This window comes from Panthera leo, chromosome B2, assembly GCF_018350215.1.
Source record: "Panthera leo isolate Ple1 chromosome B2, P.leo_Ple1_pat1.1, whole genome shotgun sequence".
In the NCBI taxonomy this organism is placed as follows: Eukaryota; Metazoa; Chordata; class Mammalia; order Carnivora; family Felidae; genus Panthera; species Panthera leo.
Window position 1 is genome coordinate 87,429,075 of NC_056683.1, and position 27,552 is coordinate 87,456,626.

Sequence of the window (27,552 nt, forward strand, 5' to 3'; positions counted from 1 at the left end):
GTCATTTGAATGGATTAATCTCTTTGAATATCTTATACGGTTGGGAATTGAAACAGTGGTATAAAAAAATGCCAATGGTTACCAGAGTGGAGGTGGGTGCGGGGAGGGGTTAAATAGGTGATGGGGATTAAGGAGTCCACTTGTGATGAGCACCAGGTGTTTTACGGAAGTGTTGAATTACTATATTGTACTCCAGAGATTAATATTACACTGCATGTTAACTCACTGGAATTTAAATAAAAACTCTAAAATATTGCCAAAAGTAGACCAGGACAAACCTTGCCTAATACCAATCACAACCACAATAGCCTTTTTATTTGTATGTAGAAGAAGTAGATAAGCAAAAAAAAAAAAAAGGTTAGGCTTGCTCCTGAGGAAACTGGACAAATGCTACCAGCTGGAAGGAAAAAAAAAGAAAAAAAGAAAAATACAGCAGAATGCTGGATAACTCAACTCCAGTTGCTACATTTTGTTTACATCAAGGGAAGGATCATGCAAATGGAAAGAAGTGACACAAAGGAAGGAAATAAAACTTAAGACTAGGACAAATATGCAAGACCACATCCAGCTGTAACATGTGAATTAATACCTCTAAATCAGATAGACACATTTCATCCTCGGATACTGAAAGCACATAAAGACAGGATCACAGAAACATATCATTACTCTATTAGGACTCGTGAAGAGTCAGAAAGGTAAATGACCCAGTTAAGTGTTAGGAAGAGGATAAGGTGAATTGTAGAAACCACAGCTTATAAACTTTGATGATGGTATTTGGCAGAATTCTATTCTTTACTATGAATCAGATGGTTGCTAATCTCTTAAGAAAAAGAAAGTGGCATTAATTAGAAGCCATTATGGGTATGTTAAAGGCATTTTATCTGTGGATCAAAATAATTCTATTGTCATGGGGTAACTTTCCCTCAGCAAGGTACATGGGAAAATTTCTCCACTACGTGCTAATAGATGAATTATGTTGAATAAGGGCAGTGAATTTGTAGCCACCATCACAATACGTTATGACCTTGAGGAATGCACTAAAAGTTTCTAAGTCTGAAAAATGAAGATGGCAATAGAAGAAACTCCTAGAGTTGTTCAGAAAACTAAATGTGGCTTGCACATAGTAAGAGCACAATACATATTAGCTTAAAGGGGTTGTGTGGTGGAGATACACAAAGGCTACTATGATGGCATGAAGGAGGCACTTGATCCTGGGTGGAATGTCAGTCAGCACTGGCCAGGGAACTAGTATATAGGGACAGCACTGGAGGCACATATAAATAGGCACAAGAGTAAGAGAATTGTAAATAGCAGTTACACATTTCACTTAAGAAAAGAAATAGCTGAGAAGACAAGGGGATGGTGAAGGAGGAGGTTGGGCAGGGAGGAGGGTTGGGTCAAAATAAGCCTTACGTGTCATATTCAGGAATTTAGAAGTTCTACTAATCATATACTATGGGAGGGAGTGTGGGAGGGACAACTTGAAATAGTAGAGGTAATTAAAACGTAAACTTGTTCAAAACACCTGCCCCGGATATTCTAGATACTTGGAGGCATTTTGGTAAATATAACGTGAAATGTTAAGTGGCTAGTAGATTAAGATGTAATGGCTCTACTGATTCTTCACTGAAAGCAGCATATTCTCAAAGAAGCACCTCGTCAATATGCTCAGTAGACTGAGAGGTAATTATTTCACAATAGCCTTAAGAGAATTCTGCTTTTGGTATTATCTTCAGTTTTTTTTTGTTTATGAATTTTACTTTTTCAAAATGTAAATGATAGCATTCGGTAACATCCCTGCAAGGTTGCACATGACACAGTTCTGAACCTTATGCAGCACACACTTATATGCTAGACTGAAAAGGGAATTAGACATTAGTGACTTTTAGGAAAGATCACTAATGCAAGACAAAAACCAATCTTCTTGAGGGAGTTTTTACTTCAAAGGGAGGCTTTGAATCCTAGCACCTTCTTTGAATCCCTTTAAGATGGCATCAAAATTTAAAGCAGTTGGTTTCCATCTTGCAAGTGACTCGGAGTTCTTTAAACTTTGAGAATGAAAGCAAAGAAAGGAAGTGATATTAATCTCATTTTGGGGGGATTTTTGTGCATTATGATATCTTTTTTAAAAATATCTGAAAGAATACAGTATTAGAAGAAATTGTTCATGACCTTGACAATAGCATGAGTGGAGTATGGCTGAAATAGTAAAGCAAGAAAATGGGGGCCAGTTAAATGATTCCTATGCTTTTAGTCAGTATTTGTTCTTTCTCCTTTGACTTATATAGCCTGTCTTCCTGAAACTGGAAAGTAATGTACTGAAAGGAATGTATTTGAATTTATTTTAATTCCAATGTTTTATACTGAATCAGCTTTTCAGTAATGAAGTTCAAGTACAAAGGATATAGTGGAGTCTTATCTCTGCCTTCAATTGGGATAAAAGATTTCCTTTTCCTTGTGTTTATCACAGAATTGCTTTTTATTTTCTTCACTACTCTTTATATTTTGTGCTTTAGTCCTAAATTAGAGAGTTTTAAAATCTAACTTTTATAAATTAAATATTAAGTTCCGGAGCTAAAGGACATGTGTTTGACTCTTTACTCCTTCAAGTTGTGACATTCAATAAAATAATACCCTTTCTAAGGTCTAAGTCTCCTCACTATAAAATAGGCCCTGGATAGACTCATAGGCTTGGAGTCTGAGAGCCTTGGTGCACATCTCTATAGAATAAATGCATCATCTGTAAGGGTTTAAGGAACATATTGAGGGTGAAATGGCCTAATGTAATACATTTAATAACATGTAGTGAGTGCTCAATGAAAAGGTACAATAGTGATAGTAACAGCTGTTCTGACTTCCCAGGTTAATTGGCCATATTTAAGATTTATATGAAATATGTGATGGTGAGATGGTATCTACCACAAAAATACTCAAATATATAAGGTACTAACTAAATATTTGATGACTGAATGGATATAAGTTGAATATACTAAAAATTGGATAGCATTTGCCTTCTTTGCTCAGAGTATGTTACGGGGTAGCAATAATTGGCAAAACATCGAAAATCTTGGTTAAATGTCTGATGTTGTATGACTTGAGGAAAAAATGTACTTTCTAAGACTCAACTTCTTTCTCTGTAAAATGATTAAAATAGTACACTTCATGAAATCATTGCTTCAGATACTGTAACATTAAGTTATTGTTCACCAGCCTTTTTGGGAAAGATGCTTTCAGCAGTTAGATGTGTTTGAACGGTTGTTTTTAAATAGTATACATATTATTAGAGATATTTTTAAAGTTTTTAAGTTTTACAAAGGTTTAGAATTGGATTAATCAGCATTTTCATTTGTCATTGGAATATTTTGAGAACTCAGCTGTTGTTGCACATTCTGAAGTATCAGGAATTGCATGTAAATGACTTGCATTCTGAGAATTCTAGAGTAAATGGAAGTGAACACACATCTCAACTTCATGCAGCGACTAAAGGTGGTTCTGAATATAATATTTATTATAACACTGAGGATTTTGTTCCACAATGAATAGGACTAAGTACAATATAACCCGTGTGACATTCTCAAATATATATTCACAATACAACCATAGAAGCGGGGGAAGAAGAGGGGTATCTGGGTGGCTCAGTCGGTTAAGCGCCCGACTTGGGCTCAGGTCATGATCTCATGGTTCGTGAGCTTGAGCCCTGCATCCAGCTGTGTGCTGACAGCTCAGAGCCTGGAGCCTGCTTCAGACTCGGTGTCTCATTCTCTCTGCCTCTCCCCCACTCACACTGTCTCTGTCTGTCTCAAAATAAATAAACATTAAAAAAAATTTAGATATTGGAAAAAAAAGAACTGGGGGAGGGGTGGACTCCCGGATGAGTTGTCTGAAGGTTGATGAGTCCTGGATTGCATTAAAGCATCTCATCCTTGGCACAACTGCCTTTCATCTCACAGCTTCTGCCTGTGGTCTGGCTCACTGCTGCTCTCCAGTGGTTTATGCTCCCTGAGATGATCTTGGATTAAGATATTCTCTCTGAGGTTTGAATCTCTGTCAATTGACTCATATTACAATGGCTGCATGGAGTCCCCCCAGATGATCAATACTGAACATGAAAACATTTATTGTAGTTCATCAAGGATTTAGTTTGTCTCTGGCTGTGCACACACTCAAAATAAAAGACAACAAATGCTTTATATCCCTCCGTGTTGTCCTTTGTTCTCCCTGAAATTGGTGGAAATCAATGAACAAACCACCTAGTGAATATTTACTGAGTACCTATTTTGTGCCAGACCTGTGGTAGGTATTTTTCATGGATTAAAAAAATATTATATTATTTATTTTAAGTTTGGGTTATTCTTTTAAGAGCTCAAGTTGGTTGGCTATTTGAGCAGTTTTTATCAACTGGAGTTGTGTGTTTCAGTATTGGCAGTTAGCCTTATTGTTTCACACTCTGGATCTGTATACTGAATAGGTCAGCAATCCAGCTGTTTATTGTCTGTGCTGGGGTTCCCTGGAAAACAGACCCTGTGGCAGAGATGCTCACTTTTTAACCTGTAAGGGGGTGAGAAGAGAGTTGGTATGAAATGTCAGAACAGCACGAAGGAGAAAAGGGGAGCGGGGCAAGGAAGGAAGAAAGGCAATATAATGTTCTATATTGCCAAGATAAGACAGCTTTCCCAGATATCCATAGATGGTTGCTTTGTCCTGGGACTCTCTCAGGACAGGCTATAGGGAAGTACTGTACTTTTGGGAGGAGTCAGTGGGTGCTATGTGAAGGGAGAGGAATTTCTTTGCAGTATCCTTCTATTCTCCTTTCATTTGCAGTCAGTCAAGTAACCCAGCTGGTTAACAACCTGAGCTATTGTAGCTCAAATCCCACTGTGAAAACACTCTGAAGAGCTGTGGATATTGAACACTTCCTTGCTTTGGGTGATGTTATTCAACCCCTCCTAGCAATCACTGGGGAAAGCCTGGAGCCATACATTAGAGGTACTGTACTTCACCTGAGACTGGGTGCTGGGCCACTAGAGGGTTTGCATCTTCCATTGGCTATCAAGGGCACCATGGAAAGCCATGCCTGAGCTTCTTCCTTACCCTGGAGAAATTGTGACTGCTGGGTGGGTATCTCAATCAAGAAAGCTACCAAGTGCTTGGAGGCAGGTGGGGCCAAGAAAATCTGGGGAGGTACATAAATTGGGTTGGATGTAATTGGGCTTTTAATGGATGTGGTATAGAAGTAGGATTCAAATCCAAACTTGACATTTGTTGAGGATCTACTGTATATTAGGCACTATGCATATTTTTCTTTCCTTACATACACTGTTTAATAAGTGTGTTGATTTTTACATATTATGATTTAAATATATGTGTACCTGTAAAGACTTTTTAAGACCAAATTGATACTGAAGATGTTTCTCCACCTCATACTTTCACAATTCTGTTTAATTTAGTGAAGGCTTTAAAATCCATCTAAAGCTAATTATCTCTCTCCTGTTACTTGAGAATTAGATGTGTGAAGCCTGGCCTCTCCCGTGACCCCATCCAGCCCTTGTAACCTGCAGCTAATGCCATTTATACACACACTTAGATATTTTGACTTACTCAAACCTGCAACAACCCCATCTCAACTCCTAAAAGTTAACTTCATCCGAACTTTTTTTTTCTCACTCTTCCCCTCTGCCTAACCTTCCCCCATCTTAGTGGACCAGAAGTCCCTTATGTCCAAGGATGATCTCTCTACCCATGTTCTGGTTCCTATTCTCCTTCTCCACCTCTCCTTCAATCTTAGATCTGGAGCCATCCCATATCCCTCCTGTAGCTCCAGCTCTTCCTCTCAGCTGGATGTTTCCTCTCAGGGTAGGCTGTGGAAGACACATCCTTAATTATCGGTCTCAACTCCCTCCCTCACAGTCGCTTGCTACTTCTTGCCATTATAACAGAGCCCACGTTTTATCGGGTCTTCACGTTTTGCTGTCTTGTGTTCAGAGAAGGTGCCATTCTGATTTGTAGCCTCAAGGAGTAAAAGTCTTATTATTTATCATAGTCCCACCCACATTGCTAATGATTGGTCTAGAGCTGAGCACAGTGATACTATTTTGGCCAATGAGAATGACAGGAGGTTTCCTGAGTCATAGTGGGAAAACTTTTCTCACCTGCAAAAGATGGAAAGTATCTCCATCCTTTTTAAAATTTTGCTTCTGGTTATTGTTTGGGGATTTAATACTTGAAGCTGCTGCAACTCTTACTATATAAGCGCATAATCCTGATGACAAATCCAAAATGATGAAGAGGACAAAACAAAGCTGAAAAGATCTGAATTAAACAATTCTGAATCTGCTCTGTCCCCCATCCCCAGCAATTGATAGATGAGATGATAAATTTTTTATAGTCAGCTGTTCTTCATCTTTTTTTTATTCTTATACCAAATGAAATTTGTCATCTGCCCCACGTATCTTCTGAAACTGTTTTCAGTAAGGTCACAATAACCATTCAATTGACAAAACAACTGACAGTTTTCTTTTTTTTTTTTTCTTTTTTTTTTTTTTTTTACTCGATCATTTTTTTTTTTTTTTTAATATATGAAATTTACTGTCAAATTGGTTTCCATACAACACCCAGTGCTCATCCCAAAAGGTGCCCTCCTCAATACCCATCACCCACCCTGCCCTCCCTCCCACCCCCCATCAACCCTCAGTTTGTTCTCAGTTTTTAACAGTCTCTTATGCTTTGGCTCTCTCCCACTCTAACCTCTTTTTTTTTTTTTTTTCCCTTCCCCTCCCCCATGGGTTTCTGTTATGTTTCTCAGGATCCACATAAGAGTGAAACCACATGGTATCTGTCTTTCTCTGTATGGCTTATTTCACTTAGCATCACACTCTCCAGTTCCATCCATGTTGCTACAAAAGGCCATATTTCATTTTTTTCTCATTGCCACGTAGTATTCCATTGTGTATATAAACCACAATTTCTTTATCCATTCATCAGTTGATGGACATTTAGGCTCTTTCCATAATTTGGCTATTGTTGAGAGTGCCGCTATAAACATTGGGGTACAGGTGCCCCTATGCATCAGTACTCCTGTATCCCTTGGATAAATTCCTAGCAGTGCTATTGCTGGGTCATAGGGTAGGTCTATTTTTAATTTTCTGAGGAACCTCCACACTGCTTTCCAGAGCGGCTGCACCAATTTGCATTCCCACCAACAGTGCAAGAGGGTTCCTGTTTCTCCACATCCTCTCCAGCATCTATAGTCTCCTGATTTCTTCATTTTGGCCACTCTGACTGGCGTGAGGTGGTATCTGAGTGTGGTTTTGATTTGTATTTCCCTGATAAGGAGCGACGTTGAACATCTTTTCATGTGCCTGTTGGCCATCCGGATGTCTTCTTTAGAGAAGTGTCTATTCATGTTTTCTGCCCATTTCTTCACTGGGTTATTTGTTTTTCGGGTGTGGAGTTTGGTGAGCTCTTTATAGATTTTGGATACTAGCCCTTTGTCCGATGTGTCATTTGCAAATATCTTTTCCCATTCCGTTGGTTGCCTTTTAGTTTTGTTGGTTGTTTCCTTTGCTGTGCAGAAGCTTTTTATCTTCATAAGGTCCCAGTAATTCACTTTTGCTTTTAATTCCCTTGCCTTTGGGGATGTGCCGAGTAAGAGATTGCTACGGCTGAGGTCAGAGAGGTCTTTTCCTGCTTTCTCCTCTAAGGTTTTGATGGTTTCCTGTCTCACATTCAGGTCCTTTATCCATTTTGAGTTTATTTTTGTGAATGGTGTGAGAAAGTGGTCTAGTTTCAACCTTCTGCATGTTGCTGTCCAGTTCTCCCAGCACCATTTGTTAAAGAGACTGTCTTTTTTCCATTGGATGTTCTTTCCTGCTTTGTCAAAGATGAGTTGGCCATACGTTTGTGGGTCTAGTTCTGGGGTTTCTATTCTATTCCATTGGTCTATGTGTCTGTTTTTATGCCAATACCATGCTGTCTTGATGATGACAGCTTTGTAGTAGAGGCTAAAGTCTGGGATTGTGATGCCTCCTGCTTTGGTCTTCCTCTTCAAAATTACTTTGGCTATTCGGGGCCTTTTGTGGTTCCATATGAATTTTAGGATTGCTTGTTCTAGTTTCGAGAAGAATGCTGGTGCAATTTTGATTGGGATTGCATTGAATGTGTAGATAGCTTTGGGTAGTATTGACATTTTGACAATATTTATTCTTCCAATCCATGAGCAGGGAATGTCTTTCCATTTCTTTATATCTTCTTCAATTACCTGCATAAGCTTTCTATAGTTTTCAGCATACAGATCTTTTACATCTTTGGTTAGATTTATTCCTAGGTATTTTATGCTTCTTGGTGCAATTGTGAATGGGATCAGTTTCTTCATTTGTCTTTCTGTTGCTTCATTGTTAGTGTATAAGAATGCAACTGATTTCTGCACATTGATTTTGTATCCTGCAACTTTGCTGAATTCATGTATCAGTTCTAGCAGACTTTTGGTGGAGTCTATCGGATTTTCCATGTATAATATCATGTCATCTGCAAAAAGCGAAAGCTTGACTTCATCTTTGCCAATTTTGATGCCTTTGATTTCCTTTTGTTGTCTGATTGCTGATGCTAGAACTTCCAGCACTATGTTAAACAACAGCGGTGACAGTGGGCATCCCTGTCGTGTTCCTGATCTCAGGGAAAAAGCTCTCAGTTTTTCCCCATTGAGGACGATGTTAGCTGTGGGCTTTTCATAAATGGCCTTTATGATCTTTAAGTATGTTCCTTCTATCCCGACTTTCTCAAGGGTTTTTATTAAGAAAGGGTGCTGGATTTTGTCAAAGGCCTTTTCTGCATCGATTGACAGGATCATATGGTTCTTCTCTTTTTTTTTGTTAATGTGATGTATCACGTTGATCGATTTGCGAATGTTGAACCAGCCCTGCATCCCAGGAATGAATCCCACTTGATCATGGTGAATAATTCTTTTTATATGCTGTTGAATTCGATTTGCCAGTATCTTATTAAGAATTTTTGCATCCATATTCATCAGGGATATTGGCCTGTAGTTCTCTTTTTTTACTGGGTCTCTGTCTGGTTTAGGAATCAAAGTAATACTGGCTTCATAGAATGAGTCTGGAAGTTTTCCTTCCCTTTCTATTTCTTGGAATAGCTTGAGAAGGATAGGTATTATCTCTGCTTTAAATGTCTGGTAGAACTCCCCTGGGAAGCCATCTGGTCCTGGACTCTTATTTGTTGGGAGATTTTTGATAACCGATTCAATTTCTTCGCTGGTTATGGGTCTGTTCAAGCTTTCTATTTCCTCCTGATTGAGTTTTGGAAGAGTGTGGGTGTTTAGAAATTTGTCCATTTCTTCCAGGTTGTCCAATTTGCTGGCATATAATTTTTCATAGTATTCCCTGATAATTGTTTGTATCTCTGAGGGATTGGTTGTAATCATTCCATTTTCATTCATGATTTTATCTATTTGGGTCATCTCCCTTTTCTTTTTGAGAAGCCTGGCTAGAGGTTTGTCAATTTTGTTTATTTTTTCAAAAAACCAACTCTTGGTTTCGTTGATCTGCTCTACAGTTTTTTTAGATTCTATATTGTTTATTTCTGCTCTGATCTTTATTATTTCTCTTCTTCTGCTGGGTTTAGGCTGCCTTTGCTGTTCTGCTTCTATTTCCTTTAGGTGTGCTGTTAGATTTTGTATTTGGGATTTTTCTTGTTTCTTGAGATAGGCCTGGACTGCAATGTATTTTCCTCTCAGGACTGCCTTCGCTGCATCCCAAAGCGTTTGGATTGTTGTATTTTCATTTTCGTTTGTTTCCATATATGTTTTAATTTCTTCTCTAATTACCTGGTTGACCCACTCATTCGTTAGTAGGGTGTTCTTTAACCTCCATGCTTTTGGAGGTTTTCCAGACTTTTTCCTGTGGTTGATTTCAAGCTTCATAGCATTGTGGTCTGAAAGTATGCATGGTATAATTTCAATTCTTGTAAACTTATGAAGGGCTGTTTTGTGACCCAGTATATGATCTATCTTGGAGAATGTTCCATGTGCACTCGAGAAGAAAGTATATTCTGTTGCTTTGGGATGCAGAGTTCTAAATATATCTGTCAAGTCCATCTGATCCAATGTATCATTCAGGGCCCTTGTTTCTTTATTGACTGTGTGTCTAGATGATCTATCCATTTCTGTAAGTGGGGTGTTAAAGTCCCCTGCAATGACCACATTCTTATCAATAAGGTTGCTTATGTTTATGAGTAATTGTTTTATATATCTGGGGGCTCGGGTATTTGGCGCATAGACATTTATAATAGTTAGCTCTTCCTGGTGGATAGACCCTGTGATTATTATATAATGCCCTTCTTCATCTCTTGTTACAGCCTTTAATTTAAAGTCTAGTTTGTCTGATATAAGTATGGCTACTCCAGCTTTCTTTTGGCTTCCAGGAGCATGTTCTCCATCCCCTCACTCTCAATCTAAAGGTGTCCTCAGATCTAAAATGAGTCTCTTGTAGACAGCAAATAGATGGGTCTTGTTTTTTTATCCATTCTGATACCCTATGTCTTTTAGTTGGCGCATTTAATCCATTTACATTCAGTGTTATTATAGAAAGATATGGGTTTAGAGTCATTGTGATGTCTGTATGTTTTATGCTTGTAGTGATGTCTCTGGTACTTTGTCTCACAGGATCCCCCTTAGGATCTCTTGTAGGGCTGGTTTCGTGGTGACAAATTCCTTCAGTTTTTGTTTGTTTGGGAAGACCTTTATCTCTCCTTCTATTCTAAATGACAGACTTGCTGGATAAAGGATTCTCGGCTGCATATTTTTCCTGTTTAGCACACTGTAGATATCGTGCCAAGCCTTTCTGGCCTGCCAAGTTTCAAAGGAGAGATCAGTCACGAGTCTTATAGGTCTCCCTTTATATGTGAGGGCACGTTTATCCCTTGCTGCTTTCAGAATTTTCTCTTTATCCTTGTATTTTGCCAGTTTCACTATGATATGTCGTGCAGAAGATCGATTCAAGTTACGTCTGAAGGGAGTTCTCTGTGCCTCTTGGATTTCAATGCCTTTTTCCTTCCCCAGTTCAGGGAAGTTCTCAGCTATAATTTGTTCAAGTACCCCTTCAGCACCTTTCCCTCTCTCTTCCTCCTCTGGGATACCAATTATGCGTATATAATTTTTTTTTAGTGTATCACTTAGTTCTCTAATTTTCCCCTCATACTCCTGGATTTTTTTATCTCTCTTTCTTTCAGCTTCCTCTTTTTCCATAACTTTATCTTCTAGTTCACCTATTCTCTCCTCTGCCTCTTCAAGCCGAGCCATTGTGGTTTCCATTTTGTTTTGCATTTCGTTTAAAGCGTTTTTCAACTCCTCGTGACTGTTCCTTAGTCCCTCGATCTTTATGGCAAGAGATTCTCTGCTGTCCTGTATACTGTTTTCAAGCCCAGCGATTAATTTTATGACTATTATTCTAAATTCACTTTCTGTTATATTATTTAAATCCTTTTTGATCAGTTCATTAGCTGTTGTTATTTCCTGGAGATTCTTCTGAGGGGAATTCTTCCGTTTGGTCATTTTGGAGAGTCCCTGGCGTGGTGAGGACCTGCAGTGCACTTCCCCTGTGCTGTGGTGTATAACTGGAGTTAGTGGGCGGGGCCGAAGTCCGACCCGATGTCTGCCCCCAGCCCACTGCTGGGGCCACAGTCAGACTGGTGTGTGCCTTCTCTTCCCCTCTCCTAGGGGCGGGATTCACTGTGGGGTGGCGTGTTCCGTCTGGGCTACTTGCACACTGCCAGGCTTGTGTTGCTGGGGATCTGGCGTATTAGCTGGGGTGGGTAGGCAAGGTGCACGGGGGCTGGAGGGGCAGGCTTAGCTCGCTTCCTCTTAGGTGATCCACTTCAGGAGGAGCCCTGTGGCAGCGGGAGGGAGTCAGATCCGCTGCCGGAGGTTTGGCTCCGCAGAAGCACAGAGTTGGGTGTTTGCGCGGAGCGAGCAAGTTCCCTGGCAGGAACTGGTTCCCTTTGGGATTTTGGCTGGGGGATGGGCGGGGGAGATGGCGCTGGCGCCTTTGTTCCCCGCCAAGCTGAGCTCTGCCGTCCGGGGGCTCAGCAGCTCTCCCTCCCTTTGTCCTCCAGCCTTCCCGCTTTCCAAGCAGAGCTGTTAACTTATGACCTCCCAGACGCTAAGTCGCGCTTGCTGTCGGAACACAGTCTGTCCGGCCCCTCCGCTTTTGCCAGCCAGACTCGGGGGCTCTGCTTGGCCGGCGAGCCACCCGTCCGCCCCGGCTCCCTCCCGCCAGTCCGTGGAGCGCGCACCGCCTCGCCACCCTTCCTACCCTCTTCCGTGGGCCTCTAGTCTGCGCTTGACTCCGGAGACTCCCTTCTGCTAATCCTCTGGCGGTTTTCTGGGTTCTTTAGGCAGGTGTAGGTGGAATCTAAGTGATCGGCCGGACGCGCTGTGAGCCCCGCGTCCTCCTACGCCACCATCTTCCGGAACCCCACAACTGACAGTTTTCAATACTTATCTTCCTTGACCTCTCCATTTCATCATTGGCCTCTCCCTACATGAAATACTTCCCTTCCTTGGATTCAATTAAGCAGCTTCCTCCCACTTTATTTCCTGTTTTTCTGGTCACTCCTCAGGCTCTTTTAAAAACTGTTTTGAAATATTTCAAACAAGTTTCAAGTGTAAAAAATAACATAACATATACTTGTGTTCACATCAGCTGGATTTAACAAATGTTAGCATCTAGTCCTCTTTGTTTTGGATCTTTTCAGATTTAGTCTTCTTTTCCTTTACCTATCCTAAAAATTCGTCTTCTCCAGAGTTCTCCTACTTTCTTCCTTTTTTTTTTGTAAACTACATGCCTTCCTGGATGGTTTCATTTATATAGTTTTCATTACATAGATCTGTCCATCTGAGACTGCCTTCCTGAGCTTAAAACTCATGGATCTTAGGCATCTCATCAATCTCCATAGGTATTTTAAAATCAGTATACACCTCAGTCTAGTATTATGTGTCCACAGAAATTGAACAGCACAGCAGGAGCTGCATCTTTGGACAGTGACCGAAGCAACCTATATTCTTTATTTAAAACTCCAGAACCTTCAGAGTGTCTCCTCCTTCTAAGGACACATACCTAAGCTCTTTCTAGCATGGCTGTCTGCCTCAGACACTAGACGTAGAGAATTCATTGGTATCTTCCTCTGGAACTTGGATCAATTAGAGCTCTTTGTCTTGCTTTGAGTAAGCCTCTCCTCCAAGTGATTAGTTTTATGGTCACAACATAACTCCATCTTGTCTGTGAAAGACTAAGCATATGGAGATTTTAATCTACCAGAATCAGTCAGCCCTTTTTGTTGTTGTTGTTGTTGTTGTTGTTGTTGTTGTTGTTTTAGTCACCTTTTAATGGAGTGAGTCCTCAAGTTTCTAAAGGGGAAAGCAATAGCAGCATTGTGTTGCTTGATGGACATTGCAGACCTGACTGTAATGTTTATTTAGTGTTTACTGAATGTTTACCATGTGCTATTACTCACTGTTCTGGGTGATAGGGATATTGTGGTGATCTCTATGAAGTTGATAGTCTGTTGGGCAAGACTCATTAATAAAACCATCACCCAAGTAAATTTAAAAATATACCCATGATAAAGCTGTAATAGATTCTATGAATATGTATAACAGGTGACTTGATGAAATTTGGGAATGGTCATAGAAGAATGAATGTGAGTTAAGAACTTGATGAATTGGAGTTAGCCAGGAAAAAGTATATGTGTGTGAAGAGAGAGGGGATTGTTTCAAGAGGAAATGTTTTATACAAAGGCCCCGTGACAAGAGAGTATCTAACAGTTCTCTATTCTTTCTTTCATTTGAATTCTCAAACTCAACATTTAAGAAACTTGAGTCTTCTGAGTCTTCTGAAAAAGATAAGTATTGTGCTCAAATAAGTTTGAATATGCTTACATATTAACCTTCTTCCTCCTTTTTGGGACTCACAAAGCATTCATACTAAACACTGAAAAATTACGGAGTAAAGAAACTTGTTTAGCTTTGTTTAATCAAACATGCCCACATGTCCCATGAAGCCCCTTTTTTTCCTGTATTAACTCTTATGCACTTGGAGTAAGACTAGCTTTCTCTAAAAACAAATAGCCCTCTGGGCTATGTTATTCCAGGGATCAGCGATTGCCTGGCTCTTCAATGCGAAACATTACAGGTCAATGCCGTGGCTGAATAAGTTCAGAAAACAGGAAAAGCGGTTAGAGCTGCAGCTGTCTGTCCTGGTTGATGCACCAAACTAGGGGTCTCTGATGAGAATCTATTAAACAGTCATTTCAGCACAAACTACTCCAGATCTCCTGTCCTGGAGTGCACTGGCAAAGTCTATTCTCTCCTGCATCAGTCAGAAATCTCTAATGTATGCCAAGGATCAGCAACTTTTTTTTCTGAAAGGATCAGTCAGAGAGTAAATATTTTAGGCTTCTGGACCATGGGACACTTACAACTACTCAGCCATGCTATTGTGGTTTGAAAGCAGTCTTGGACAAAGGTAAATGAATGGACATAGCTATGTTCCAATAAAAATGTATGTACAAAATCAGGCAGCCCACCAGCAGGCCGTAGTTTGCCAACTCCAAGTCCAAAACACTTCCTGAAAGGCATTCAGGGTGAAATTTCTTTACTTCTGAATGCTGTTTAGCATCTCAATCACATCTTTCTTATGGATTACACATCATAATGTGAAGTCACTTTCATCCTAAAGGATGGTGAATACTACATGAGGGATTTCAGAGGGGCTTGGAAGGGCAGCCAACTCTCAACCTGCATATTCTCAGACAGCTCCCAGATTTCTTTTTTGCATGTGGCTATGAGAGATTCAATTTTGTGGAGGTGAGATTTGGTTGGATATACAGTTAGTTCTAACACTAGCTTTCACATATGGTTTCAAGAACAGGTCTCAGCATGCTGATTATAGGCCACAGTCACATAGTAATATACATTTTCTTAAATTTTCTAGCTGTGGAATCTAGAACCAAAGTTAGCCCCTGTCTCCAAAGAAGTCACTCAACCCCCAAATTCCCACCAAAATAGATGAACACATACATACGTACACATATATGTGCAAAAAATAACCTCCCTATCTGTACATCCCCAAAGAATATTACCTATAATACACATGGGGATAATAGGGAAAAAATAATAATCTGGTTTTTCATGGCTAATTGTGGGCTGATATGATTTGAGGATTGTATAATTTTCACTGAACCCAATTGTAACCTGAATGGTAACCTGAACTGTAACCTGATGGCAGAGTCTTAGCTAGATTCTGACCTGAGGACAGTGATGCTGCTGGGTAAGGTCAGCCATGGGGTATCAGCTCATTAAACAGACGTGACTGTTTCTTTCTAACTTCTTTCTAACTTCTAACTTTCTTTCTTTCTAACTTCACTATATGTCTTGGTCTTTTTTTTATGTGACATCCAGGAACTACTGTACCACAGTCTTAGCTGTCATGTCAACCACTTTTAGAGAGGTACTCGGGGGGAATGATTGCTCTACCTGCTTCTCAGCTTAGTCTTGCCTTTGTGCCACCAGCAGTTTCACATTCTGTCTGAGAGTCCTCTGTGGCAGCCCTGTCTCTGGAACCAGTTTCTATGTGTGTTTGTCTTTTATGTCATTAGAAAAATAGGGTCCCAGCAATCTCATATAATTAGAGCTTGTTCTAAGAATGAGGCAACAGTTTCGCCCATATGCTCAGCCATTCCAGTACCTCTCTGTTGGATTCTCTCCCTTGCTCTGTTGATGTCTTTATCTATATACAGGACAATCACTATCTGATACGGAGCACTAATTTCCATTAGCACTGGGGTTAGACCTGTCTGTTAGAAGTGGTATTCTTGAAAGCACAAGAATTTGCTGATCATAAAGACTAGCCTGAAGCTGCTTTTCTAAGAAAGAGGTGCCATTAGACAGTGTAACCAGCTGATTTTCTTAAAGATTTTGAGACCTGACTGATTAAGGTATAAACATATAAGAAATGAAGTCAGAGAAAGAATGCTTAAGGAAGTGAGGAAAAAAGAATAAAGTTTTAAGGAAAAAATTATAAATGGCCCCAGCCATTGTCACCAGTGACATGCTAACAGCTAAATCCAATTTATTTATTTGGACTCTTTGCAAAATTTATCACTGTTGAAGATGTCTCCTTCCCTTGATTTTCTTCCTCTTCTATCTCTTCATCCTCACTTTAAAGTTCCTCTTATTTTCAACTCATAAATGCTTGTGCCCCAGGATTGTTCCTGGCCTTTGGTTGGTCTCACATCGTCCTTGGGAATCACATCTAATTATGAGCAATGTGATGATTATTTGCTATATCTATATCTCCAGTCAGAATATATCTTGAATTCCAGTTCCATAAATTTAGCTGTTGGCTGACATTGCTATCTAGATGCAGAGAACTTAAATTCAATATAAGAAACTAATAACAACAGAATTTTTATCTTTTCCATAAACCAGTGGTTCTCAATAAAAGATTATTTGGCCCCCAGGGGATATTCGGCAATGTCTCGAGACATTACCACCACTGGGGTGGGAGTAGGGGTGTCTACTGACATCTAATGCATAGAGGTCACAGATGGTGCTAAACATCTTACAAGGCACAAGATAATCTCCCAGAACAAAGAATTCATAGCCCGAAGTGTCAGTAGTGCCGAGGTTAAGAAACCCTGCTACTTCCTGTTTCACATATTTCACATAACACCTATTTCACAGACTCCCATTGTGTGGAGGAATGGCATGATTATCTGCTATGTCACATGAGCTAGAAATCTACAAATCATAAGGCAATAGTTAGGAAGGAGGCCTAAGAGGCAGGTTTCCAGTGTTGGAATCCCATCACTGCCATTTGCCATGTGACTTTGGCAAGTTACCTAAATATAGAGTTTTCTTCATCTTTAAAGAGAGATCACAATAATAATCTCTCTCTCCCAGCATTGTAGTGAGGATTAAATGAGTTAATTTAAGTCATGTGTTTAGTGCTTGGCACCTAGTAGAGCTCAGTAAATATCATTTGTTTATTTTATTCCAACTTTTCCTAACCAACCCCTTCTTCCTCACTTTCTATTCACCTTCACTGTTAATACCTTTTTCAGATCATCTTTTTCCTTAAATAATGTAATAATTTCAGAAATGATCAGTCTTTCCCTACTTAAATTCATCCTCTGTATACTCACTACAGAGTGCTACTTCTAAAACCTAGTAGTGATCTATCACCCTCAAGTTTTTCATTGTTTTCAGAAGTTTTTCATTGTTTATAGGAGAAAGTCTGAATTCCTCAACATGGCATAAAAAGCCAGAGAGAATAACTTATCTGCAGACATTATTATTTTTATTACTTATCCACATTCCTTCTATATTCTGAATTCCAAATTTGCTGAACTACTGATATCACCTGGAATTGCCATGTTTAAATTTTATTCACAGAAAACCAGAATAAATGACAAGGATGAAATGAGTGTCATTTATTTAAAAACTATTTATTGAGAGTTAAATATAAAGATAATTGTTATGATAGTCCTGTGATAGTAAAGATAAATAAAAATGATTGCTGCCTTTAAACAATTTAAAGTCTCAGTTTATCCCTATTTATTATTATTTAACTATGCTTACTTTTAAATTTAGCTTTCTAATTTCTCTTCCCAGACTTATTTTTAGAAGTATTTATTTGTTTCCTGGAGGTCTACTGCTAAAATATTATTAACATGGGAGGTATGAGTTAATCTTTTAAGATTGAAACACTCCAGGTAAATGGCTGTAGGTGTGCAGGAGAATTCCCTGCGGGCTGTGGCCAATTATTAACATCCCATAATTGTCCACTGGTAGGGAAAGGGTTGGGTACAAATTTTGAACCATATTTGGCCACCTGACATAGGAATTACTGAGGCTGTTGAGAATTACACATTCTAACACAGTTTTCCTAGGACATTGTTTCATTTACCAGTTGCTTTTGGTCACTTCTACATTTTTTCAATGGGGCTAAAGCAAATCATGTTTCCTTCTCTCATGTATCACTGCCTGGACAGGTACACTGTTACTATTTGATCTAGGCACCTGGCCAAGATCCACCAGACTATCGGTGAACTTGAAAGGTAACTAGGGACCTGATGTTGACACTGTTTCATTGCCTGAGAGCAAATGATCAATTTTACATTTCTGAGATTAATGACTATTTTCTTGGTGTTAAAAGGCCATCAGTGAAAGTTTGCATTTTAATTCTGCAGCACTTAATATATTTAGCAATAAAGATGTAGATTTAATTAAAATATGTTTTGAAAAACATTAGCCTCTAAATTTAACCTTCCTTAAAACTGAGATAAACTCTTTGACATATCTCTCTGTTGATGTCTTGTAAATTGTCAAAAGCAAAAAAAAAGGAAATATGGAAAGTGACAATCCATTCTTTAACCAACTCCATGTAGCATGAACACTATATAAAATCAGAGAGTCTGATAAAAACGATTTATCACTATATAAACTATTTCACTATATAAAATCTATATAAACTATATAAACTATATATAAACCATATAAACTATATAAACTATATATAAACTATATAAACTATTTCACTATATAAAATCAGAATCTGAATGATTTAGGAATGGACTAACTGAAATCTTACCCCCCTTATACTGTATTTTAACCCCATAAACCCATAAACATGATTCACTTGTATACAAGTTAGTACTTATTACTAACAGAACAATCAAAATAATGGAGTGTCTTGTATGTTGTCTTTACTTTCCTTATGTAGCCTGCAGTATAAATGAAGTTGACATCATTATTAAATGAGATCTGATACATAATTAAATGTGTGCCAATAATAGTAGTCTTATTAATATCTTTGGCATCATTAACTTAGTTTTTCTCTCCTTCTTTCATTAACTTGAAGCAACCTCTTTTAGTATTTGAGAACACTTAAAGAACTGTCAAACTTTTCTTCTGCCAACCTTCAAAGGTCAAAACTAGCTGTGACACCTAAAATTCAAATGTAATTAGTTTGAGATTTACAGGGATTGTATGCCAATCTTCCAGTAGCTTAGAAGTGACGTGGTATCTAACCTTTGGTGGCCCCAAGAGACATTCAGATATATGTGAAGATAAATAGAAAAATATAACCCACCACATCCATTGCTGGTCTACCTTTCGGATTTTTTTTTCCCTGACTTGGATTTCAGAGTTTGTGGTTTTGCACTTTCTCTTGATTTTAAGAAAAGCATCTCTCTCATAGCCTGCTAGCACTAAGTTGGTATTCTTATTTAAAGCTTAGCTCACGTGGTGTATACTTGGATCATTAAACCAAAGGACTTGTACAGTCATGATTTTTAATGAAGCATGTTTGAATAATTATGCTAATTTACAAAGCACTAGAATCAAATCAAGTGATCAAAGATTTCATGATTGCTATCATGTGTTCCTAACCCCCCTCTGCCACCCTCACAATTTGCTGCATGTGGAAGCCTTTCTTAGGAATGTGTTTGGAAATGGGTATTAATCAATGTTAAGCATTAGAAAAAAAATTTTATGTGAAGTGTAACACACTTTATGTTATGCCTCCATAGTGGACTATATGTGACCGTGAAGGTAATATTGTTCTGCCACTCTCTTGCCTAAATACCGCCTACAATCAATACTGCATTCTGCCTTGACAGAAAGCTGAATTTTTATCTGTTAAATGTGTGAGCTTGGGGCAGTGATGTGTCTGAAGTGTCACATTTTAAATCTGAAATGTGATGTGTTGCAAAGAGAGTTGATTGACATCTTTGTTTATTGAAAAGTATTACATGAACAACAAAACACAGGCAGAGGCAGAACACTCCATTGCAAAATGCAGCTGTGTTATTTTTCAATCCTATGTGCTCTGCCCCTTTGAAGCTTGTCTGATGTAATAAAGCCAGAGGATATAAAACAAACAAGAATCTTCTTTGATTCAACACTCAAAAATTTAGACAAGGATGACTTTTTTTTTTCTTTTTTGGCTTGGGGTAAAATCTCTCCCACAAAACTCTCCCTGCCTTGACATTCTATAAGGATATTTACTTCTAAAAAACTGTTGCATTTTAAAGTTGTGTTCTTATGTTTATGAACTCCAATATAAATTCAGAATTATTTAATAAGTAAACAAATTGGAGAGGTTTGAATATTTTTATGTATCCTCTATAAATGAGAAAAAGGACATTAATGACACTAATCTTAAAGCACTAAACATGCAGAATGAGAAATTAAGTTCCCTTTAAATTTTATGTTAGAATAATTATCCCCCTCAATGCAGTTTTCCCATGTTTTATTAAAGCTTTATTATGTCAAGGTAAATAGAGGTTAATGCCGCTGTTACTTCTTCCAATGAAGTATTATCTTTAATCTTGCTTTAATAAAATAGTGGTAAATTGCACAGTAGGGGTAATCACCATGGGCTAATTTAGAGAGTTGTAAAATCCTTTACCAAGTATATACTGTAGTTAAAAATAGAAGTAGTCTTAAGAAAACACAAATTGCCGTGCAACTTGGAAGAGGTTAAGGAAATTGCTATTCATAATTTTAATTACTTACTTAATTAAATGTTTATTGAGTCCCTACTATGTGTAAGACTATACTGTCTACAGTGCTATAACTGTGCTGTGTGACTATTGTGCTGACTGTATGGAGGATATTTCCCTACAAGAAAATAACTACACAGATTGTAGAGCCTGCCATAACAGAACTATAGACATCCCAGCCATGGATGCTCAGTGAAGGAAAAGGTTACTTGAGGTAGAAAATTAACAGAAGGTCATTTGAGTTGAGTCCATAAGGATGAGATAAGGTGGGACAAGTATCAATGGAATGGGAAGGATACTTTAGGTAGGCAAAATGATAAGAGCAAAGAACTAGGGTTAATACTATCTTGCCTGGTTCAATTAGAGCTGAGAATTGAGACTGAAAATCACAACAAGCCAGGTGAGAAGCAGAGAGGACTTACACCTGGTTGAGAGACATTCTAGATTGGATATCCTTAGTAGGAAAAATTCTCTCTCTCTCTCCATATATATATATATATATATATATATATATATATATATATATAAAATATATGTGTGTATATATATGAATATATGTGTGTATATATATATAAAATATATATGTGTATATATGTATGAATATATGTGTATATATATATAAAATATATATGTGTATATATGTATGAATATGTGTATATATGTGCATGAATATGTGCATATAGAAATATATACATATAGACATATTTATATCAATATATGCATATACATATATTTATATATTTAGTATATATTTATATAGATATATTGATATATCTATCTACTTATCATGCAAAAATAAGGGGGGGAAGGAGGGCTTTTTATTTTTTTTAACGTTTATTTATTTTTGAGACAGAGAGAGACAGAGCATGAACAGGGGCGGGGCAGAGAGAGAGGGAGACACAGAATCTGAAATGGGCTCCAGGCTCTGAGCTGTCAGCACAGAGCCCGACGCGGGGCTCGAACCCACGGACCGTGAGATCATGACCTGAGCTGAAGTCGGACGCTTAACCGACTGAGCCACCCAGGCGCCCCAAGGGGAGGGCTTTTTAAAGTAGAAATACTAATACTTGCTTTCTTCCCCAATAGATCATCTTGTGTTCTTTGAAGACCATTGCTATAGTAGAAGTTGTAAGAACATAATAGAATTAGAATATAAAAGGGCAGGAAGAAAGAGTTATAGACCTAAAATATGAGACTTGTTTAAGAGAGAAGAGTAAAAGGAAACTCCAAGGATTGGAGCCTGGGATACTAGAAGAATAAAGTATAAAGAATAAAGCATTAATAGAAAGAGATAAGAAATGAGAGAATTAGGAATAAACATGTTAAATTTAGTTTGGGATGTGTTGAGTTCGAGCCTCTGGTATTACATCAGTGTGAAGATAGCAAGCAACTGACTATTAACATTTGGAATTCAAGAAATGGTTGCTGATTTGGTTGTTTATATACACCAAACAACCAAAAAGACCAAATTGGCATTTTTTTTAAAAAAGATAAACAGATGTTCAAGGGCATGCACTAAAGTGAAATAAATAGTTATTCAAAGTTGCTTTCAGCTTACCAAATAACACTAATCAGATCAAATCTTTTGGAATTATGTGGTATGTGTGGTGGAGAGCTGAATGCTTCAAATAGATCACTGTCATCAAGATGGGTGACACTAAGTTAGTTTCAAACCATTCATTAGGCCAGAGCCCACTTCCATAATGTTGAACCTCAGTCCTGTTCTTGAGATTGTGTGAGAGTATGCCATCAGCTAAGAGTATGTAGTTTTGCCTTCTTGTGTTTTCATCAGCACTTTTAAATTAACCAAGATGTAATAAGGCAACAGAGAGTTTACCATCTTTGACAAATCACATTTTTTGAAGGTGGAATATGAAATGGCATGGTACTTGTGCGTGAAAAATATGAACAAAATGAAAAATGTGTCCAGGCTTCTCTATTCTCTAGTAGTTTATTGTCCCTCACTGCCTACCCCCCCCCCACCTCCTCTTAATACCTTCACAATCATTCTTGCTTGTTTGGATCTGTGTTTTTCTTCATGAAAAACGTCATAGGTCTTCAAGGCTGTTCTGAACTATTCTTCCAATTTGCTTTAAGTTATCCCTCTCCCCAACTCCAAAATTAGTATGCCCTAAACTCTTCAGACATTTCTCTTAATTATGACAGTGGTTATTGGTATGACCATAAATTTCACAAAACATAAAATGCTCACTTTTTCCTTTAGATTAGCCTGAAGAACCATCACCACTGTCCCAAAAGTTGTTGTGACCCTGCTGTTTTGGTAAAGTGGTATTCCTACCTCTGAGCTGCTGTGCCACTGAATAGCAAGTCTGATTATGAGACCTCATGCAATGAAGGTCTAAACCATACTTGCCTCTACTCTGCCTTTTTGAAGTCTAAGAGAGAGACTTTAGCTCTTTCAGCATGGAATTATAGTCACTCAGAAAGGAAAAGATTTAAGCAGTCCTTACAGGGACTTAGAAAATTCCTCTAGAATTATTCAGAGATGAACACAAAGGGTAGAGAAAATCAAATGTAAATGATGTTCCCCTTTAATTTTTCTGTGGGTTGTATTCTAAAGCAAACAACTGTACATTGGATGACTTTTGTGGATGACGAGCTGTTTCCTTCTGTCTTTCACAAGCCTCTGTGACAGTAAGGGGTATATAAAGCTCTGAGTGAAGATCTGAAGCTGTTATTAAAATGGAAATATTCAAAGCAGGCAGGAGTCTGTGAGAGTCTGTTCTGGGGACACATTAATGCATTTGAAAGGATATTAAAGCTTAACATAGAGGGGAAATAGTTCTAATGGCAAATGTAAAGCTGCTTAACAGAATTACACCTAGAATTCTGTGTATTAGGTCTAAAACACCTCTACTCTTATATTGCTCAGAGTAAAGCTGTATGTTGGTTGTAGTTCTTTACAGTTTTACCGTTTTCTTATTTGAGATTTTAATGTTCTTAAGTGCAAACATTTTGCTCTGGTTTATGCTTTTGTAGAGTCAGTTGACAGCACTTCTCATCTTCTGTGTAGGACTTAAAGATGCACCATGTTTTGAATGTGCCATGTTTGAATCAATATGGAAAGATTACTTCTCTGTAAAAGAAAGATATGACCTTCTCTTATACAGACTCTTGAAATGGGCCCATCATGCTATAGGGTAGAGTGTGTATCTAGAAGAGGAGAGTATTTCCTGAAAGTAGGAAAAAAGAACCAAGGGAAAAGTTAAGTCAACATCAAGAAGGATTTAATGTTTATATTCACATGTAGGAACCTGACCCTATTCTTAGGCTAAAAAAAAAAAGTGAGGGGAGAGCTATTCAATAAACAGTTCTCAAGCAACAACACAAGTAAAACAGGGGCCAAGCCAGTGGTGTGGTAATAGTCTTTTTGCAGTCTGGATGAGTCACATGGTTAAGTTGTAGTCATTACTATTTTCTAAATATTGTTGGGTATGGAGGGTAATTTTGATTTTTTTCATCTTTCAATATACCATCCAATACCAAATATTCCAGAGCATGCCACAAACACAAAGTAGTAGGAAAACACTGAAACTGTTTAGTTGTACTTTAAGGTACCAGGTAGTAAAATAAAATAGAAAGTAAGGCTTCTGCCTTTGAAGAATTTACAATTCATCTAAGGAGATGAAATATTTGCTGCAGTGTAAGAATATTTAAAATGTCATATATGAAGAAGTGTGAACTATCATGAAATATCATAAAAATGAAAACCAAAAGTTCAAAAGAGACAGTAACAGAGGGATCAGAGTTGGAGAATTTACTGAATAAGGATTTGAGGGTTTCCCATTTATCATTAAGGGGGAAAAAATTCAGAATATTATAGGTGGGAGAATGGTATCTGTTACACAACTGTGTAAATACAGAATCTGACAAGGTTGAGTAGTTACAATATTTGTCAATATTATTATATTAATCACTTAAAATTAGAACAATTTTATTTCCTTGTAAGTACATAGATGCCACTGTGATTTGGATATGTTACACTTCAATTCACAAAATAAAGATGACTACCATCTCTGATTACTTCATATATGGTTATCACACAAGTATTTCTACCTACTGAGATACTCAGATAAAATCTTTATCTGAGAAATAAACAAGATACAAAAATAGGATATCAAAACCCAGGTACCCTATTGCTTGAGCACATATATTTTAATTTAACAAGATTATTGCATAAAATTATAATGTACTTTGGAAAACATTGATTACAAGTCGCAGATGCACAGGCTATGCTTACCTAAAGAAAATCTGGGGGAAAGCAGGGTTTGAATTCAATTCATATTTTTCAATGTATTCCAAATTATAGCCCAAAATAAGTGTTAAAATATTTATAATGTTGGAATATTATGATTTATAAGAAAAATATATATGGTTATTTAGATTACTAAAATATATTTTTCATATATATTTGGCTTTTGTCCATGGTTCCTGGCTCACAGTTCCCTTGGAATTTTTTAATTGTTGAGAGTGGTAAAGATTTTTTTCTTATGTTAACGAGGTGGCTTTTGAAAAGCACCTAAGAATAAGGGCTGGTTGTGAGATTAGAGGTTTAGAAGTTTGAGTCCCAGGGTGACTCTATCCTTCAGTCCTTGTAGGACTGAACCTTTAATTTATGGAATTTCAACCTACCTTCTGGTAGAGAGTGTTGGAATTCAATTGTGGCTGTGGGGAAGACACTCACCTTCCACACACACACATTGGAATTGGGTCTAGGAACCAAATTAAATGTCTGCAGCCAATTCTGTCAGCATGTTCATTCACTATTTAGTCCTAAAGGAAAGGATTTGCCTCTTATGATCAAACCAAAAAAGAATTTTTAAAGATGTTTCATTTTGAACACAAGAATGAAAATAATTGAGAATTATACTGTTGGTTTGATTTTGTCTCCTCCTAGCACTTTATTTATTGTTGATCCTAGTTATACCCTTCCAATTTGATAATGTCTTTGTTGACTTTATTTTATAAAGATAGTTAAATCTTTGTCCTTTACAGTCTAATAGAGCGAATATTAACCCTGTTTCTCCATTTGAATTTGTATAAATTAATTGATAACTCTGACCTCAGTTTTATTAACTGCAAAATAGAAATAGCAGTGAATATATCTCAGGGTTATAAGCATTAAGTGGTATACTGTATTTATAGTAGTTAATGTAGAGTACCAGTTATGATTATCTTATAAAACATACTTTTAAATATGATATCTTTGCTTTGTTATGAATGAAAAATTTTTCCAAAATAAAGCAGAATGGAGGTGGAAAAATACAGAAATAGTGGAACAAATAGAAAACATAATAAAATAAAGGTAAATGGAATAAACTCCATTTAAAAAACAAAGATTTTCAGGCTTTTTAAAAAATCTAGCTGTATACTGTTTACAAAGACACATTGGAAATTTATAGATAGAGAAATGTAAAATTCAAAGGAGGGCAAAATATATAGATAAAGTCTAACCAAATGAAAGCTGGTATAATTATATTAATTTCAAACAAAATAGAAAGGCAAGAAGCATTACAACAGATAAAGAAAATTTTTCATGATAATACAAGTTCCAAATCTCAGGAAAATAGTAATTGTAATTGTTATGAACTTAATAATAAAACCTCACAGTTTTTACAGAAAAATTGACAAAACTATGAACTAAAATCTACAATTCTAATTTATTATTTAATACTTTAAATAACATTGACTAAATGATAAATGAGGCAGATAAAATGGTAAAATATTAAATTTAGCCAAAGTACAAGTTCATCTAAAGGACAGACATTGAAATATCATAACCAATAGCTGTGATGTATTCTTTTAAAGCATAACTAGAACATAAAATTGGCTATGTGCTAGGCTGTAAAAACTAACCTTGACAAAACAAAGATTAATATCATAAAGACCATACTGTTTGACTACAGTGTAATTGAGTTAGCAATTAACAACAAAAACTATAATTCATAATAGACATTAAATAATATTTAGAACTGAATCATTTAAAAAATACTAGATATCAAAATTTTTGGGATGTAGCTGAAATGAAATTTAGACAAACTAAATATTTACATTATAAATGAAGAAAGTTTAACCTTACAAGTTGAGAAGTTAAGGGAAAAAAGAATAACAGGAAAAGATTGGAGAAAATAATTGATATAAGAGAAGTTAATGTTACAGAAAATAAATATTAGGATCAATAAAACACTTAAAAATACAATTAAAATAGACAAAACTCTAGAAAAAAATTAAAAAAAAAGAAAAAATAAAATTCTTGTAAACAATACTAAGAATAAAAATGGGACGTAACTACTGACATAGGAGAAATTAAACACAGAGTAAGGAACTGGTGAATAATTTTATACCAATAAACTTAAATATATATAAAATTGATGTTATTAAAATGCATTTATTAAAATTATTTGATGAGAAATCAGTACGAGAAAGGAAAATTACAAGCTGATTATTCATGAAAATAGATGCAAAAATTCCTAAGCAAACCAAAACCAGTAATGTGTAAAAATTATACCTAACAGTCATGTTGGATTTGTCCCAGAAATAAAACGTTGTTTAACATTAGAAAATTAATTATTACAACATTAACAGCTTAAAGGAGATAAATTATAGGATCATATTTTTAAACCCAAAAAGTTATTTGATAAGATTTAATAAGATAGAAACTTTTAGTATAAAACTAGGAACAAAAGGGACTTCCTAAAATTGACACAGAATATCTACAAAACCTCGAAACAAATATGATAAATGAGAAAACATTGAAAGTGCTACCTTTAAGATTATGAAAACACAAGAATCTTTGCTATGGAAAGCCACTTCGCCACTTTTTTTTCCATGGGACTGTGGGTTTTCTTCAGGTGTGTCAAAATGGAGGGAAAATATTAGGAATCATCAAAGGAGTCAGAGGTCAGCTGTTTATTGTAGCATCTAATAAAGATGTGAGGAGCTGGACTCATTACAAGT